The 18,021-nt window shown below is 42.2% G+C and overlaps 1 protein-coding gene and 1 long non-coding RNA gene across 4 annotated transcripts in view; one reads left to right on the top strand and one right to left on the bottom strand.

Annotated features, from left to right (window-relative positions):
• The window catches only part of TSPAN9 (tetraspanin 9), a 266,912-nt gene that overhangs the window by 245,045 nt on the left and 3,846 nt on the right, over nt 1-18,021 (bottom strand). The window lies entirely within an intron of this gene.
• LOC120405167 lies at nt 11,658-16,336 on the top strand. The gene is made up of 3 exons (XR_005598413.1): nt 11,658-11,758; nt 13,463-13,536; nt 16,084-16,336. It is a non-coding gene; the product is annotated as an uncharacterized LOC120405167 (long non-coding RNA).

Genomic DNA, 18,021 nt, shown 5'->3' with positions numbered 1-18,021 from the left:
TGACCACCTGATGTGATAATCTTACTCTCAGTTCCTGACAAAACTGCACCTTCCCTCAAACAGCCTTTACTAGAGCACAGAGAAATCTAAGTTGGACAAGATGTTAACATGGAAACAATTGGGTCAGGAATATAGATACTGGTAGATAAAGTGGGAGCATAAGGTCTCAAACACATAAGTCAGAACCAATTCTTTAAAGAATTAGACAGCTTCAATTTATACTTCTCTGAAATCTAGCCTATGTACTTGAACCAGTTGCCTCCTAAGGACCAGGAGACATTCTTCAATTGAAAGTGTCTAAAAATACAGCGAGCACAACAAATGCATACTTAGTGTCCAAGCAGACTCTACAGAAAGAAAGCACCTTCAGAGGATGCTGAGCTCATGAACTGCAGAAGTGCAATATAGCCAATGAACCTAGGTCTGTTGAGCAAGCTTTGAGAATAGCAATGAGGAAGCGGCAAGCAGAGGGAGACCAGAAGAGGAGACTAATTTGTCATGTAAAAGATAATAGGAAGAGGAACACAATTACTAAAGCAGCAAGAGGGATGGTCTGATCTATCATTTAAAGGCAAGATTTATTTTTTTCCTGATTTAAGCCTGACTATACAGATTAGGAGGGGAAAGTTTCTTCTGATTAAAAAAATAAATAAATCTTAATCTTAGTTGGGGAGGAGTTTTACTATCCCACCAGACTCAGATTAGAAACAAGTGGATTTTTGTGGCACTGAAGAACTTCTCAGATAAAATAATGGAAAAAAAAAGAGTCCAGGCTTCAACAACCTGAGACAGGACAATAGCTAACCCTTATGATATCTCCAGGACAAAACATTCTCCCCACTCTGTAACTAATTAATCCTTTTGCCTGCAGGATGTTTGTGTCTACTAATGTCTAAGTTTATGGCACATTAAACTTTAGCTATATCCCAGTAACTTAAAGGACAGGATCATTTACAGTTTTGCCTTAAGGCCTTCAACTCTGGTCTAAAACAGGGACCTCTGCAATTGAAATTACCTTGACCTAACAAATAACCAAGCCCAATGTTGTTTCACTTTGGAATTTTCCTTTTCTATTGACCTAACGGACAAATTTTACAGGGTGCCCCACCATGGCAATCATAATATTCCTGACCGACATTAATTTAGCCCTGTGGAAAAATAAAAGCAGTATCTTCATGTGACTAAACAATAGCTATGTGAACTAAAGTTACTGTGTCAAGAAATCAGCCATGTTAGGGATAATCAAATACAATAGACATAATCAGACGTTAGCTGGGTTGTGTGACAGTCAGAAATAAATGATGTTTATTTTAAGGTTTAGAAAAAAAAACCTCACATAACTGGGGACCATCAAGTTGTGTGGGTCGCTAACCTATGTTGCATGTGATTGTATTACAGTTAGTTTGTCTTTCCACTTCCTTCCTCATTTGCTGCAGCTTGTTTCAGATTAAATTATAAACTCTTCGGGACTTTATCTTCCATAGTGTTTGTACAGCACCCATCACAATGGGGCCCTCATCTAATCATCATCTTCGGGCTCTACCTGACCAGAATCAGCACCCCATTGTGCTGGGAATTGTACAAACACATTGGAAGGGACAGTCCTTGTTTTAACTGACTGGATAGACAAAGGGCGGGCGAAAAAAAAAAGTACCATTATCCCAGTTGTACAGGTGGAAAATTTAGGGACAGATTAAATGACTATTCCAAAGTCATACGGGGACCCTGTGGCAGAGCTGGGGAGGGAACCTAGATCTCCCAAATCCCTGTCTTGTGATTATGGCAAAGGCGCATTCTTCTCCTCTGGCCTCTACTCAGGCCTTCCTGAAGATTTTCAGCACACAATTAAAAGCATGCTATGCTATCATAATGAAACCCCTCAATTACCCCTTAAATTCCTCAGCCCACTTCTTTTCCACTGCACAAAAACAAAAAGATGGGCTTCACAGTGCATACTGAAAGTTTTAAAAAAAATCAGGCCTCTGGTGGACTATTTCTATTTGAACATATAACTGAAGTCCTTCTTTACTAAGCTATCATTTGTACCATTCCCTTGGGCAGTTGCTTAAGACAGGTTTCACAGTATATTCTATTTAGTTTTCAAACAGCATGGTGAACCTATTATTTCACTGTTTATGGGTATTTCATTGCTGTAGTATTCAAGCTTATTAATTTATTTAATGTGCAAATGTTAGAAGCCCAATTCAGTTTTTACTTTTAAACAGTTACTTTTTGGTGGAAAGTCCCTCTGCTCAGCATGGCACAGTCCCACCCTCTCAGCAGAAACAGATGAATTTAAAAATAAAAGCCTTGAATTACAATGAGGTTTCTGAACTCACTTCTCACAGCAGTCAGCATGATAAAAAAAGTGATGTGATTTGTTGCACCAATGTTAGAGTAGAGTAGAGACCAAGTTTTCAACCTGCTGTGAAACTGACTTAAGCACCATAATAGGAAGGGCCGGGGGGAGGAATTGTGCATTACAGTGTATGTGAGAAATGTTTGAAAGCTACAGTCTTTTTGACACCTGTGTGCATAGACCAGCATTCTGGGAATCAGACCTGTGCCCATTTATTAATTATATGAGATCATTTAGCTTAAATTAGCATATGACATTTCTACATTGCCACCGATTTAACCCAGATTTGTAACAAACATTTGCCAAATAGTACATCCCAGTGCCCAGTGTTATGTGATCATGTAACTTAAGACAGTCTCATAATGCATATTCCCCTAAGGGGGCAAAGTTAAGGCTGCCAGGGGAATTCTCACTTTTCTACTATTTCTGGGGTTAAACATTAAACTTAATGTTATGTTAACTTTTGTAGTATCAAATTTTAAAGAGATCACACCACAGTCATTTCAATTGAGACATGGAGAAAGAGAGAAGACCCTTGTGTAGCAATAGCCCATTTCAAGCTTCCCCAACTATTCATCTTTTCACATACACCTCCCATCAACTAAAAGGAGACTCTCCATTGATTGGGACCACAGGAAACACCAGACCAGACCAGAGGTCCTTTTAGACCACTATCCTGTCATTGATAGCACCCACTGCAAGATGTTTCAGAGGAAGGCTACCAAAAAAAAAAAAAAAAAAGTATAACATGCAAATACGCAGCAACTCAGAGACATTTCTCACCTAACTCCAGGCAATTAGTGACTGGTTTATACCCTGAAGCATGAGCCTTTATATGCCGTATAATTTACTTTTATCTTATCTACCGTAACTGTGAATTTTCTCTATAATGTCTAACATTCGCTGATAAACTCTTTCCTCAATATCTTGCAACAGCAAGTTCCACCTGTTAATTATGCACCACGTAAAAAAGAATTCCCTTTCATCCATGTGACATGTCTTCCCTTTTAATTTAGTTGAATTGGGTGTCCTTGTTCTTGCACTAAGGCAGAGGGAAAACAGGAGTGAAGAATTTATTTTCTCTATACTGTTCATTACTTTATATGCCTCCTACGTTCTCTTCTTCTCCACCTCTCAAAAACACACAGTCCAACAGGGAGATTTTCAAAGGCTCAGAAGGCAGTTAAATGCCTATCTGCCATCTGAGCCTTTGAAAATCTCCCTCTTAATCTTTCTCATTTCTCCTCACACGGACAAATCTTTCCACCCCCTTCTATCTTTATTGAGATGAGGTGAGCAGATATGAAAATAATCTTCAAGATGAGCACATGCAGTTGATTTGCACAATAGCATGAGCATGTTTTCAGGATTCACATCTAGCCCTTCCTTAACACAGCCTAACATTGTTTGCTTTTTCAGATCCCGGTAGGAGAATTTTTTTCCCCATAGAGCTGACTATTATGACAAACTAACTGCATCCCACCCTCTCTCAAGCCCTGAGCTACAACCCTCACATCCTTCCTCCAGCCTGAACTCTAGCAACTTCAGCTATTGCACATAACTGAGTCACAGTTCCTTCATCCCAAAATATGCTGGTGTAGCTGCTCTTTGTCTGTAGTTTGCTTTACAAATTTTACACCCAGAGCACTGCCCCACAACAAATCAAGTGGGTAAGCAGGCCGCTGACACTCTGTTCCTCCCATTGCCAGACCCTGTGAGCTGCACACCTCACAACTTTTGGCAGAACAGATGGCTGTAAGAGACAAGCTTTCCCTTCCTTTTCCCAACAACCAAGAAGAAAGGAAATGGATCTCTCTACATTATCAGAACAGCAAGGAAAGAGTTTGTTTCCAGACGCTTACTAGCAAAGGCCAATACCCTTAGGAGATCCTCTTAGGAAGTCTGATCATCTTCAGGACTCACCTCTTTGATACAGCTTTCCCATAACACACACACACACACTCTTCTCCTCTCAGAATGCGGAGGAAAGGTCAAGATATAAAGAATTCTCACATATCCTACCTCAACATGGGGAGACAAGCAAAAAAAAGCCCTGGTCTTTATGTGAAACATTCACAGATTTCAGAGTAGCAGCTGTGTTAGTCTGTATCCGCAAAGTACTCCTGTTCTATTCACAGATTTGATTTTGTAAGGTCCATCACTATTGTATTGGAGCGCAAGATACTAAAACATAGATTAGATTAGGAGAGATCAAGTATTAATGGACAGAAGCAGCCCTTTATTTGGCAAGTTAGTCTAATCATAAAAGTGGGATGACCTCATAATGGAAATAATATACATTAACAGAGATGTATGTTGTAATAATTACACCTATAAATTTACCATAATTGGCAGCTCGACTGTAAGAAGTGAAAGTTCATGAAATGTCACAATAACCTATAACAAACATTGGTGGGAAAAAGTGCAAAAGCAAGACAGAAAAATAATAATTCAAGAACCATATTAAAATTATGACTGGTAAACAAGAGGAGTAAAGGACTGGAAATCAATTAACCAAAATTCATGTGTTAAAAATCAGGCCTAATTGGTAAACAAAATAATGAAGGGATGGGCTACTCCACCCATCACTCCCTTTTCAGGTCCTTAAAGAAAGACTTTGAGGAGAAAAAATGGACTACTGGAGCAAACTTCACCGTCATGGCTACCATCCCACCATCACCTGAGATCCCAGATCTTTGTCATCCTCAGAGATGTCCTGACCAGACCCCAGAAAAGGGGGGAGGGGGGTCAAATGACATCGCCACCATCTCCAGCTGAATCCAAACCACCACCTGGGATGTGAGACTGTCTCCCTCCCACCCATGTGTCCTTTTCCTTCCCCACTTTGTTTCTTCTCTCTCCTTTTTCCTTCTGTCAAAGGAGAGGCTGGCTTAGCCAGCCAAGACTGCATATGTTGCCATACTGCTGTAAGCCTGTGACCAAAAGAGGGCAAATAAAAGCTATGCCCTAAACAGCCAGATGCTGGTCAGGTCTCGGAGTGACTAATAAGACCTTGTGCTGTGCCTGTGTCTCTTCAGCAGCAAGGAAGCAACTGAAAGTCAACACCAGACACAAAAAGCTGCATTTCTAGCTGGGCTATTCTTTTCTCTTCCCTTCTGAGCGTGTTTATCTTGTTGTGTCTTTCAGGAAACAGGATCAGACTTTAACAACTGCAACAATAACTTAAGCCCACTTCAACTAACTTCTTCTCTTCCCCCCCCACCCCCAAAAAAAGTTATTACTATTGTGACAGAGTTCCTCCTATCTCGGTGGGTCCTGCGCTTATTGGCAGATTTGCTCACCTCTGTGATCTTCCCCTCTGGTGGAACCCGCAGTCTGGGTCAACTCCTCCTGTGTCTGATCAGGAGTTGGGAGGTTTGGGCGGGGGGGAACCCGGGCCCCCCCCTCTACTCTGGGTTCCAGCCCAGGGCCCTGTGGATTGCAGCTGTCTATAGTGCCTCCTGTAACAGCTGCATGACAGCTACAACTCCCTGGGCTACTTCCCCATGGCCTCCTCCAAACACCTTCTTTATCCTCACCACAGGACCTTCCTCCTGGTGTCTGATAACACTTGCACTCCTTGGTCCTCCAGCAGCTCACCCTCTCACTCTCAGCTCCTTGTGCCTCTTTCTCCCAACTCCTCACACGCCCCCCCACAAACTGAAGTTAGCACTTTTTAAACCCAGGTGCCCTGATTAGCCTGCCTTGATAGGCTGATTAGATCACCTGCAGCCAGTCTGCCTTAATTGGTTCTAGCAGGTTCCTGATTACTCTAGTGCAGCTCCTGCTCTGGTCACTCAGGGAACAGAAAACTACTCATCCAGTGACCAGTATATTTGCCCTCAACCAGACTCCTGTACCCCACTGGTCTGGGTCTGTCACTATCTTTGATACCATTTAAGAAAATGTCAAACAAGAGGTTTTTTCCTTCTAAAGACTCTCCAGCAAAAGTGAAAGGGAACAAGGGAGGTTGTTAAAATGAAAGCCTCATTTAATACTTTACATGTCAAATGGTTTAACTGTTTTTCCTTCTTTTCTGTATCTTTAATAAAAGGTTACAAAAATTAATGGTGTGTTTGCCATGGTACTAAGCAGGTTGACGTATCTGTATATGAAACCCCAGACATTGTTCAAAACTGTTTAATGCTGCACGATGACAGAGTCACATGGGTCATAATGCCTTAGACACTTTAGGTCCATACAGTCCATCTAACTTAATACAACAGGCACCTGGAAGAAAAAAAAATCCAGTGCTTCCTTTCCTATCTAGGTTCTTATACTGTGCCCATCAGAGTGGTATCTGAGCACCTTTTATAACTCTGAGAACTGAAATGAAGCAGGGTTGTCGTTTTATTTATTGAATTCTCCTGCATCAGTCACACTCTCCAGTGGATATACTCAAATGCTAGAAACACTAACCTCGCTGGTCTCATTTCTGCTTCTAGTACAAGACGACCACTGCCCTACTGGAAGGTAACATGAAGTTGTTCATGTGTACCTCTACCACTTCCTCTAGCAGCACCAATCATGTGGTAGCCTCTGCTACTACCCCTCACGCAACAAATGCACAAGATAAGAGGTCAGTTCCATTCTGATGCTGGGCAAGTGCTATGAAGGCAGCAGCAATGGCAGAAGTGGATTCTCTCCTGCAGGGTGAAGAGGGGCCACAGAAAAGCAATCTCAATCTGTATTGAAAGCACCATGAAAATGATTAGCTTTGGGTGAGATCCCTAGAAAATATAGGTTTTGTTCAACCAGCCTTCACAAAAATCTACCCAATGGAAATGTTTCCATTAGTCAGCGGGAAAGTTTATAAACAAATTAATATATCCCTTGTATATTTGCACCCCACACTTTGCAGCACTGTACTAGTGCATGACAACCTGAAAGTCTATTTTTATGGTCTAAATTGGGATGAGTATAAACCGTAAACAAGCAGTTCCATGAGAAGTAAATTAGATTTTAAAAAAGCTTTCAGATTCCTAATCTAAGATGTAATTTGTAAAAGAAAAAACCACAGATAAGAAAATCTGATTTAAAGAACTGTGTTTCCTAACCTGAACGTGACCTTTTCAATACAGTGATCCAGGAGCTAATTGGGTGGCTTCAACTCTAATCTATTCACATTCAATGTTAGGGGTTTAATCCGGCATTTTGTGCCTGTTGCCCACAGAAATCCCATGGCCCTCCAGGCTCCACAGCATACTTGCCATTCACCTTTGTATATCTGCTCTCTTCAACAGGACTTGAATGTTACTCCTCCCCCCATTCCCCAGAACAAAGTCCCTGCTCCAGTCTGGCCTAAATATCATGAACACGAGCCTAATTGGTGCATGGTATCAGAAAATTCCCTAGAAACAGAGTGTAACATTTCAGTGACTGAAATATTTGGGGGGAGGAATAGCTCAGTGGTTTGGGCATTGGCCTGCTAAACCTAGGGTTGTGAGTTCAATCCTTGAGGGGGCCATTTAGAGAACTGAGGTAAAAATCTGCCTGGGGATTGGTCCTGCTTTGAGCAGGGGGTTGGACTAGATGACCTCCTGAGGTCCCTTCCAACCCTGAGATTCTAGGATTCTATGACTGGTTCAGCTACACCAGAGCTGAACATGGCTTAGATGCAAGTGCAGACAAGTACAAGCCATGTTCTGCACTAATTCAGCAAGCAGTGCTTAACCACTGTTAGCTGAGCTGATGCACGGTTTGACACAATGCTTACAGCCAGCTTGTGTTCAGCAAGTGCAGCTAAACTGAACTGACTACCAAAGCAGTGTGTGTTTGTTTAAATCACAGGCTCTTTAATTTACTCATGGAAGTACAATTTAGGAGGACCTCTGGATGAAATTAAGAAGGGAAAAGCTTAGGCTTCCTAAGAATGAGATGTATTCGGCCATGGAATAATCTCCCAAGGGGAGTGGTGGAAGCCTCATCACTTCGGATTTTCAAAACTAGAAAAGACATTGGAGAACGTGCTGCAGAGAACATGTCTCTCTGAGGAGAACAATCCAACACTGACTCCAGACAGATGGGAGTATGATCCAATAGGTCCTTTCTATCTTTAGTTTCTGACTGATCCCAGAGGATCTGACATTACTCAGCACATTTAAGAAGGTGCTGAAATCTCTCCCAGCCAAGAGGCCCATTCCAGAGTTGTGCTATGGACAGTAGCCCAACATCCAGTAATATCAGAGCAATAGCTATTGGCTGGAATACACAGCTCTCCTTGTCTGACCTGGAGAACAGACATATCAGCCCCAAACAGTTGGTGAAAAAGAAAAACCATTAATGGAATCCCCTTCATTCCCAGCAATACAAGTAGTTTTTGTTAAGTAAAACATCCATCAGTAGATAGGTTGCAAAGCTGACCTGCCCAAAACCTCAGTGATGCAGGGAAGTTATTCCTGCTCTAAAACGGAGTGACTGCTTGCTACACAGCCATGGGTTTCAAGGAAACATGAACCTTGTGGTAATGTGCACAATGAGGAGGAAGGGAGGTAATTCATACAAGCAGATGGAGCTGAAGAGCTAAGGTAGGGAAAGAGGGCTGGAGCAAGGGATTACATGGTCAGCCATGATCCATAACAGTAAAGGACTCGCAGAACCTAGAAGGTGTGGATGTTTTCTCTTACATGGGGCCCAATGCTTGATAACACCTTTCTCCTGAAAGCCAGAGGGCACATCACCATACTTAGACATGTACAAAATGGCATATGCTTCTTCCCACTACTCAAATCATGTCCCAAGGGCAAATTAAGTTGTTTTTGTTTTAAATGGATGCCTTGAACTAACGCCATGAGGGCCAGTCAAGCTGCTACTTAAACCCTGACTAAAGGGCAGCAGACTACTGCTGTGGTGTTTTAGGCATGAAGCATGGAATGAGTGCATTTTATAAGTAAAAACAAATACATCCTGCATCCCTCTCAACATACAGGCCTCCAAAGAGAAACGAGAGAGTGGTCTAGTAGTTCAAGCAGAGGGAACTGGCAGCCAACTTCCCCAGCTAACGTCTGTGGGATGCTGGGCAAGTCACTTAACCTCTTTGTGCCTCCATTTCCTAACATTAAAATGAGGGTGCTGACACCTCACTTAATCAGTGGTGTCAAATATTCAGCAAATGAGAGTAAAATATCTGAGTGCTGATGTTGGCAAAAGAACTCAGATCCTTGCATCAAAAATGTAAGCGCAAAGTTGCATTTTTTGCAACATTTTTAAAAATCCACTTGTTTTTAAAGCCAACTGGATTTATTATAAAGGAATCAGCTAGTCTGGTTTCCCCTTTGTGGTTGAATGTGAAAGTGCTGGAGAAAATACCAAAACTAGCAAACAGTAGCCTTACTGTAAAAGGGTGCTGGCCCTTTAAGCTTAGGGATGATCCCGCTCTTCTATCGCAGAACCTCAGCTCTTTTTAAAAGGGACTGATGGAGGGGAGGGGAGATGGGGCGGGGATGTAGTCTGGCAGGGGGAGGTAAGGGTAACAGGACCAAGCTGAGATCAAGGCAGGGCCTGCTGCTCAGTCTAAGAGCCACCTGCATGGGGTAGGTGCTACCTGTGGGTCTCTCCACAGAGGAAACGGGCTGTTGGAGCACCACAGGAGGCACCACCCTTACTAGGGAGGGTGACAGCTGAACCAAGCTTATGGGGAAGGCGGACAGATTTCAGGATTAGAATAATCTGGTTAGAAGGAGCCATAAGGGAAACAGGCTCAGGATGGGTGGGTCTCTTGTATGACTGTTGGAAAGATTTTGTGGTGTTATTAAACCTGCCCCCAGGAGGAATGGTGCTGTTTGAGACTTATTAAACCATGCTCAGGTGGTTTGGAAATTCCAGAGTGTAATTAAACCCAAACCACTGCTAGAGAAGGGCAAACTGAGCCATGGCCCAAACAGAGGTATGCCAACTCTGTGGTGCTCACTTTACACAATTAATGAGGATTTCAGGTGCTTCCTCCAGTAAAAATCAGTCACAGGATGATGTTTAAGAATGATTATTCCTTTGTGAATATTTCCCTGCTCTCTGTGGAAACTGCACAAGAAAGGTTTGTTTATTAAATGGAAACAAACTGCTATTGGATTTCCCCATTAAACCTGCTCCCCCATCCCTTCATTTTATTGTATTTCTATTCTTGAGTACAGAGAAAAACTGGAAAAAAAAAAAAAGAGTTCTCTACCACTTTTATTTTCTAGTTGACAAATCATAAGTTTTTTTCCCAGTGTATGTAATACTTTGTAAGCCAATGTGATCCGCTTGTGATTACGCAACATAATTGAAGTCGACAGGATCATATCCAGCACTAGAAATATTGTTAGGTTTCTGTTGCTGAACTGACAGGGGAAGGATGAGCTTTTTTGGTGAACATTCACCAACAAAAAGTTGGGGGGGAGGGGTTTCTTTTAAAGAGACAGTTTCATCTTAAACAGATCGGCAACTCCAAAGTGTATTATGAATAGCATCAGTACTATATCCACCTCTGTGTCCCACTACAAGTTTTTTTGTGGTTTTAGAATCACATTTTATTTTATTTTTTTAAGGAATTTCTCTCCCAGTTTGTTGAGAGAAACACACACACACCCCGGCAAAACTGATTATACACGAAGTGCTTTCAAAAAGCACAAAGCAAACTGAGGAAAATGATTTGTTTCCCCTATTCTTTCAGTTATAGGGATAGTTGATTTTCAGACTGACAGCGCAGAGACATGTGTTTCAATGTAAACTTTTTAGAAACAGAGTGGTGAATTTTTAAACCAAAGCAACTATTTCAAATACAACTGAGATTTTGCAGTGGGTTGGGAAGAGCCAAGTTAGATGACAGAATGATCACTGTGACCTGACCTTATCTACAAGGACACTCAGGGTCAGCATCAAGTTCACTAAGAACTCCTCCCACCCATGTTTGAACATATTTCCTAATAAAGACAAGCACTCTGTGAATGCACATCTTTAAACATTCCTCCAGCAATGTCTGTAATTCAAACCTTGCTGCACCGTGCTAGTGCAGAAGCAGAAAATGAAAGCACACTGTTCTATTTTCACTCCTTACACTTTGCCGTGGGGTGACAATTTCACTAAGCTCGCTCGCTCTCTCCGTTCTCATAAATGAAGATACTAGCAGATGCCCCCTACCTGTGACACTACTTTTAAATGCTCAGTATCAAACTGATAGTGTCCCTTTAATTTAGAGACTAATATGTCAAATAATCATGCATAGCAACATTCAATTTCAGTAACCCCTTTGTTATGTCACACATCTGGGAGGGGATGGGGATGATATGACAAGACTGTCTATGATAGCATGTGGCTCATAGGTGACTGCCAGTAGCAAAAATCCCCAACAGCTGGCAACAGGACACCAGAGGAGGGCAGCTCTGAGTTACTACAGAAAATTCTCTCTCAAGTGTCTAGCTGGTAGGTCTTGTCCACATGCTCAGGATCTAACTGATCATCATATTTGAGGTCGGGAAGGAATTTTCACTGGGGTCACACTGGCAGAGACCCTGGGGGATTTTTGCCTTCCTCTGCAGCATGGGGCACGGTCACTTGCAGGTTTAAAGTAGTGTAGATTTTATGCAACTTGGAAGTCTTTAAACCAGTGGTTCTCAATCTGTGACCCAATCAGAGCACAGCCACGGCCCATTGACATCCTCAGAGTCATACAGGTAGAATGTGTATTGTGTGGATGTGGCCCACATAACACAGAGACCTGCATATGCAGCCCATAATGGTAAATAGGTTTTGAACCATTGCTTTAAGCCATGATTTGAGGACTTCACTAACTCAGCCAGAGGTTAGGGGTCTATTGCAGGAGTGGGTGGCAAAGTTCTGTGGCCTGCAATGTGCAGTAGGTCAGACTAGATGACCACGATGGTCCCTTCTGACCTTAAAGTCTGAGTCTATGTCCACCCTTCTGGTAATAGTCCACCCGTTTTCTTAATTCCACACCAAGGCTGCTTGGCAAAGCTTGGGGAGGCAGTGGAGGCACAGGAGCTGCATGTGGGCAGACTTAGCAATAAGATACTGCATCAGTTTAAACGATTCATATCTGGAAGGTTATCTTTGCTATCCTACAGGCTAGAAATGTGGTTTTATTTTAAATACAAGCTTATTCTGAATAATTTCCTAGTGAAGTTCCCCTCACTCATCAAGAGAAGTATCCCAACCGCCTGACAGAATTTTTCCAAAGTGCTCTCAAATACATATAAATAATACCCTGCATGTTATCCTTGACTCAATAAGGAAATGAACATGCTAGATATTATTAGCACACAGTTTCCAAACCTTCATAACATCAGTTACAGTATATCAAATCCCAGTTTCTTCAAACAGGGAAAAACAATTGTTCCTCACTCACATGGAGTTACGTTTTCAGTATAAAGTACGAAATGAAGCTGGCTTTGAGACAAGTGAATGCCAAGAAAAGCGTACAATTGTTTAAAATGTAAAACAAGTCAAACACAGCCATCCTTGTTCCAAATTAAAGTATGAAAAACTTTTGATGAAAATGGTGAGAGTTATAAACAAAACAGGAGTTTCAAAGGGCATTCTCCATTACCCTTCCCAATTTTAAAGGTTAAAAAAAAAAGTCATCCCAAAAAGCCTCTTTGGCTGTGTTTAACACCAATTTAGGGTGATCCTGCAAACAATACTACAAATAGTGTTCATTGCCATGAACAGTACCATGAAAGAGACAATGTTCAGTATTAAATTTCAAAGGACCAGGCACTTGGGTTATTAGAAGTCAGAGAATTAAGGATGGTCTACACACACTTTGTATACTGCTTTAAATATATTGGTTTAGATTAGAAACATACTGTTAAAGTAGTGCAACCCTCTAGGGTGGATGCAGTTATACCTGTATAAAGACGCTTCTGCTGAATATAGCTCATCAGGGGAATAAACTAGGTCAGCATAGGGACCTTGATAAGGATAGTGATAAATCTACACCCACACCAGGGCACTGTAACTGCTTTAACAAGATCAGTATAAAAATCACACACACCCCCAATTGACACAGTTAAATTAGTACAAAAAAACCTGTGTGGGCAGGCCTTAGAAATGCAATTTACTTTTCAATATTTAATGCTCTTGGTTTCCTTTTTGTATTTTTCTCAGCATGGACAATGAAAGCAGACTCCCAGCTATTAGTCACTTCCACCTTCAGAAGTGCCAGACATCAATCCAGTGCTGTAAGCTTTCAGTTACAAATGCTTCAGGGAAACCCTTTACATCCAAAAGGGGAAAAAAATCCTTTCAAAGGAATTTAAAATAGATCATGCAAACATTCCTATTGTGGTTCTTAAACATGACAGTCCTTTTAACAGACACTATTGCTGCAATGTTATCGTTGTAAAGTATATCAGATAACTGAACAGAAATACTAAGCTTCATGCTTCCCCCCCCCCCCCGCCCCTTTTAAAGAATCATAAGAGTTAATCATCTTGTTCGTCTCATCTCCTTGAGGCCAATGCAGGATCATTCTAGTATATGTTCTAGTGTTTCTCTGTCTAGCTTTCAGAGTCCTGAACAATGGGGCTACTAACCTTCCCTGGGGAGACCAGATGACAGCCTACTACAGGGGTTCTCAAAGTGGGTGGCGGGACCCCTCAGGGGGTTGTGAGGTTATTACATGGGGGGGGGGTCACAAGCTGTCAGCCTCCACCCCAAACCCTGCTTTGTCTCCAGCATTTATAATGGTGTTTGTGGCAGAGCTCTGACCTTGCCCCCGTGGGCCCAGCACTTCTAGGCGGTTTATGCTAGCCTCAGTGGCTCACTGTGACCCTCCACGTAGCCCTTCTCTCTCTAGGGCCAGGGTTACAATCTACTGAGCCCTTTTCATCATAGGCCAGCAAGGAGGTTGGTGAGAGACCTCCCACAGTCTCTGTTGTCCCTGGGGCTTATTTCAGAACAGTTTAGCCTCCTGTCCTGACAGGGGCCTGACTTCCCCTCCCAGGAGATGTTCTGTAGTGGTGGGAACCTGGGCCCACCCTCTACTCCAGATTCCAGCCCAGGGACCCTAATGGTAGCAGCTGTTAGCAGCCAACCTTTCACTGCCAGAGTTGCTACATTACCCTGGGCCACAGCTCTCCTGCTTCTCCCTTACCTGAGGGCTCCCTTAACGATGGTTTGAGGGTGTCTTCAGTAACCAGCCCTTCAGCCGCACTTCCTCTCCCCTGGCTCTCCTCTGCCTGACTGGAGTGAGCCCTTTTTATAGTATCAGCAGGGCCTTAATTAGAGTCAGGTGGTCACCTTAGCTTAATGGTCTCACCTGACTCTTTGCAGGTTAATTAGAGTCAGGTGTTCTCATTAACCTGGAGCAGCCCCTGCTCTGGTCAGTCAGGGAACAGAAAACTGTTAATCCAGTGGCCAGTATATCTGCCTTCTGCTATACCCAACTGGCCTGGGTCTATCACATGTTAAATATATTTCAAAAATGTTTTTAATGTATAAGGGGGGGGTCACACTCAGAGGCTTGCTATGTGAAAGGGGTCACCAGTACAAAAGTCTGAGACCCCCTGGCCTACTACATCTCACTGTCAGTAAGTTTTTTCTGATGTTCAGGCTAAATTTTCCCTTTCTTAATATCTTCCTCTTGATCTTAGTTATAAAACCCATGTATCTCACTAAATAATGCCCCTACCTCCTGTTTACGCCCTTCACATACTTCATCTAACAAAGAGGGATCTTTCCATTGCTACTGTTGCAAAGACAGTTTCTTCAATTTAGATTCACATTTAGGGGACCTAAGGCAGAAGTATTATGCATAGGCACAATGTAACTAAAAGTTTACATGTTGTAAAACAAATATTTCAGATACTGAACATAGCACCTTAGATGTAACAGAATTTTAAAAATCCAGTTCACTTGTCACCATCTATGCCCAATGTTTGCTTTCTGCATTTCCTTCAGATTAGAGAAAAAGACAGTGGAATCAGTTCCAGTTTGTTTATAGATACGGGAGTTCTCCCTGGGTTCAAGTGTCTGCCTGTGTGCATCTTACTGCAGGGACTAGAGTCTGACTAAGTCACCAAGATCTATTCCTCAAGATTTTTTACTGATGGGCTCAAGTGTTTGGAACATCAGAAAAATTTGTTTAACATAGCCTAAAAACAAGTTGTGACACATGGCCAGAAAGGGTTAAGAATCCTGCAGGATAAATGACCCAAATTCAATCTTTAGGGACATATTGGTAGATAATGTTTGTGGTTTTCTGTGTTTACATATATATTCAGGGGAGAGGGATAGCTCAGTGGTTTGAGTATTGGCCTCCTAAACCCAGGGTTGAGAGTTCAATCCTTGAGGGGGCCACTTAGGGACCTAGGGCAAAATCAGTACTTGGTCCTGCTAGTGAAGGTGGGGGGCTGGACTCAATGACCCTTCAGGGTCCCTTCCAGCTCTATGAGATAGGCATATCTCCATATATATTGTTAGAAGCTAACAATGTAATCAAACAGTTCCTGTCTATGCTGTATTCTGCTAATTCAGAGATCATAAAATTTAAATATAGTGATATCACTGTATTAATCTCTCTTTGAAACATATAGCAAATCACCGGTGAATGGTGAAAAACAGGCAATTGCCTTATGTTAATCTGTGTCGCTAATTACCACTGATGCTTAGGAAATAGGTCTACTTCAAAGGATGATTGCCTGTTGTTCACCTAAGGACTCCATGCTGTCAAGAGAAGACCTGGAACCGTATAAAGGTCTCTTTGGTGCTGATCCTTTTTATTTCAGATCAGCCTGATGCTTTATACAGGGGAAGCTTGAGATCTTCAGACCCACCTGGGTCACCCTGAACATGGACACTGGACTATACAAATGACCACTGGACTATAACCTATGGACTAATTCTGAAAGAACTCTTTGCAACTACAAAGCTCACCATCTCTACTATGAAACTGATCTCAGAACTGTACTCATGTCTGTAGGTATACTAGTCTTTTAACCAATACACACACTCTTTTTTAACAAATTTTAGTTTAGTTAATAAGAATTGGCGGTAAACATGTATTTAGGTAAAATCTTAAATATTCATTAACTTGGGAGGTAATGTGTCTGATCTTTTAGGATTGGTAGAACTTTCTTAAATGATGAATAAGATTTTCAGTAATCATCATATTGGACTTGGGTGTATGGGAGGAAGCCCAAGGCTGGGTTGCTATACGGGAACTATGTTTTGGTTTCTGTGCAACCAGTAAGGTAGCGTAGAAGCTGTTTTGCACTGGCTTGGTAAATCTAAGTATTGGAATATCCACAAGCTTTTGGGATTGTCAGCCCCATTCTTTGCAGTTTGCCCTGAGTAACCTCAGTGTGGCTCACCTGGAACCCTGGTCACACAAGTATTCTCTAAACTTTGGGTTGCTTTCAGACCAATTCCTACCAGATGCAGAGCCAAATCTTCCAAAATAGCACCCGGACAGACACTCTATGACAGGAGTAGTCAATAGGCGGACTGCAGACCAAATCTGGACCGCCAGACACTTTTGAACGGCCCCCAAAATCTTTTTATTTACTTATCTTTTTTTATTATTTTTCTGACATCTGGACCTTGGCTAAACCTTGACCAAGAAATTTGGACCTTGACAAAAAACAATTGACTACCCCTGCCCTGCTCTATGACCTTCCCATAAACACCTGTGCCAGGAGAAGGAGTTGATGAGCTAGAATTAACCCTCTGCTCAAGAGAGACCAGAGTGCCCTGCCTTATTGCGCACACACTACAGAAAATGTGTCTCAGAAGTACAGCAAGATGACCAAGTGCAGTTTTAAAGTTTCTCCTGGTATGACAGCCCTCCACTAAGGGACACTGAACTGATTGTAAAGGAGCATGAAGGTTTTATTCTGAGAGAACAGGAAAATCCAGTGGGAGAGCCAGAGAGGGACTTGGACAGAAGGTTTCAGGACACAGTCTGCTGGGGAGTGCAAATGGGAGTGAGGAGTTGACTGCCCTTTCCTGCACCAAGAACGCATACCTGTACTTTTTCATCCAATAGTGTTAGAAGAGAAACATCTCAGACTAAGGAACAAGTCTGTATTTCTTCCAACTGATGATTTTAGTTCTCATAAAACTGAAGTTGGAACACTCCCTACAGTGGGTTCTAGGGAGAAAGCTGGGATGTGCTGAAGGAAGGATGGGACAATTCCCCCTTCTCTGATGCAGTCATCCTTCTGGATGCTGCTAAACCAGCCTTTCCTGAGATTACTTGTTCTGAAGACTCAAAAAAATAGTTCTGAAGAGGTAAACTTTCACCTTTGGAATGGACTAGGTTGCTCATGACATGTATTAAAGAAAAATTCACAGCAGATATTCCCCCCAGCATCAAAGTCTTCACTTCTACCACCACCCACTTCAAGAACTAAACACCATATTGTACTGTCTATATGCTCTGTACTGAAGTGTTGAGGAAGAGAACATAAACACCTCCAGAAAAGGCACTTAAGCTAAGTTTCCTTGCCCCGTGTTGCTGCTTCCTACATTGGATCTGGCTAAAAGAAGTCAGTTTGTTCAAATGCAAAAACAAATGAATAGATTCCTCAGTCTCTCACCTCTCTCAGCCAGCATATGCACTCTGCTAACTCAGGATTTATCACAGGTTAAATGGAGACATTTTTGTGATACCCTCTTATTAACAATATTAGCACTATATCAATAAACTGAAGTGCCAGCTCTTG

This window comes from Mauremys reevesii, linkage group 1, assembly GCF_016161935.1.
Source record: "Mauremys reevesii isolate NIE-2019 linkage group 1, ASM1616193v1, whole genome shotgun sequence".
Lineage (NCBI taxonomy): Eukaryota > Metazoa > Chordata > Testudines > Geoemydidae > Mauremys > Mauremys reevesii.
Note: the sequence above shows the minus strand (reverse complement) of the source record. Positions and strands in the feature narration are given on the sequence as shown.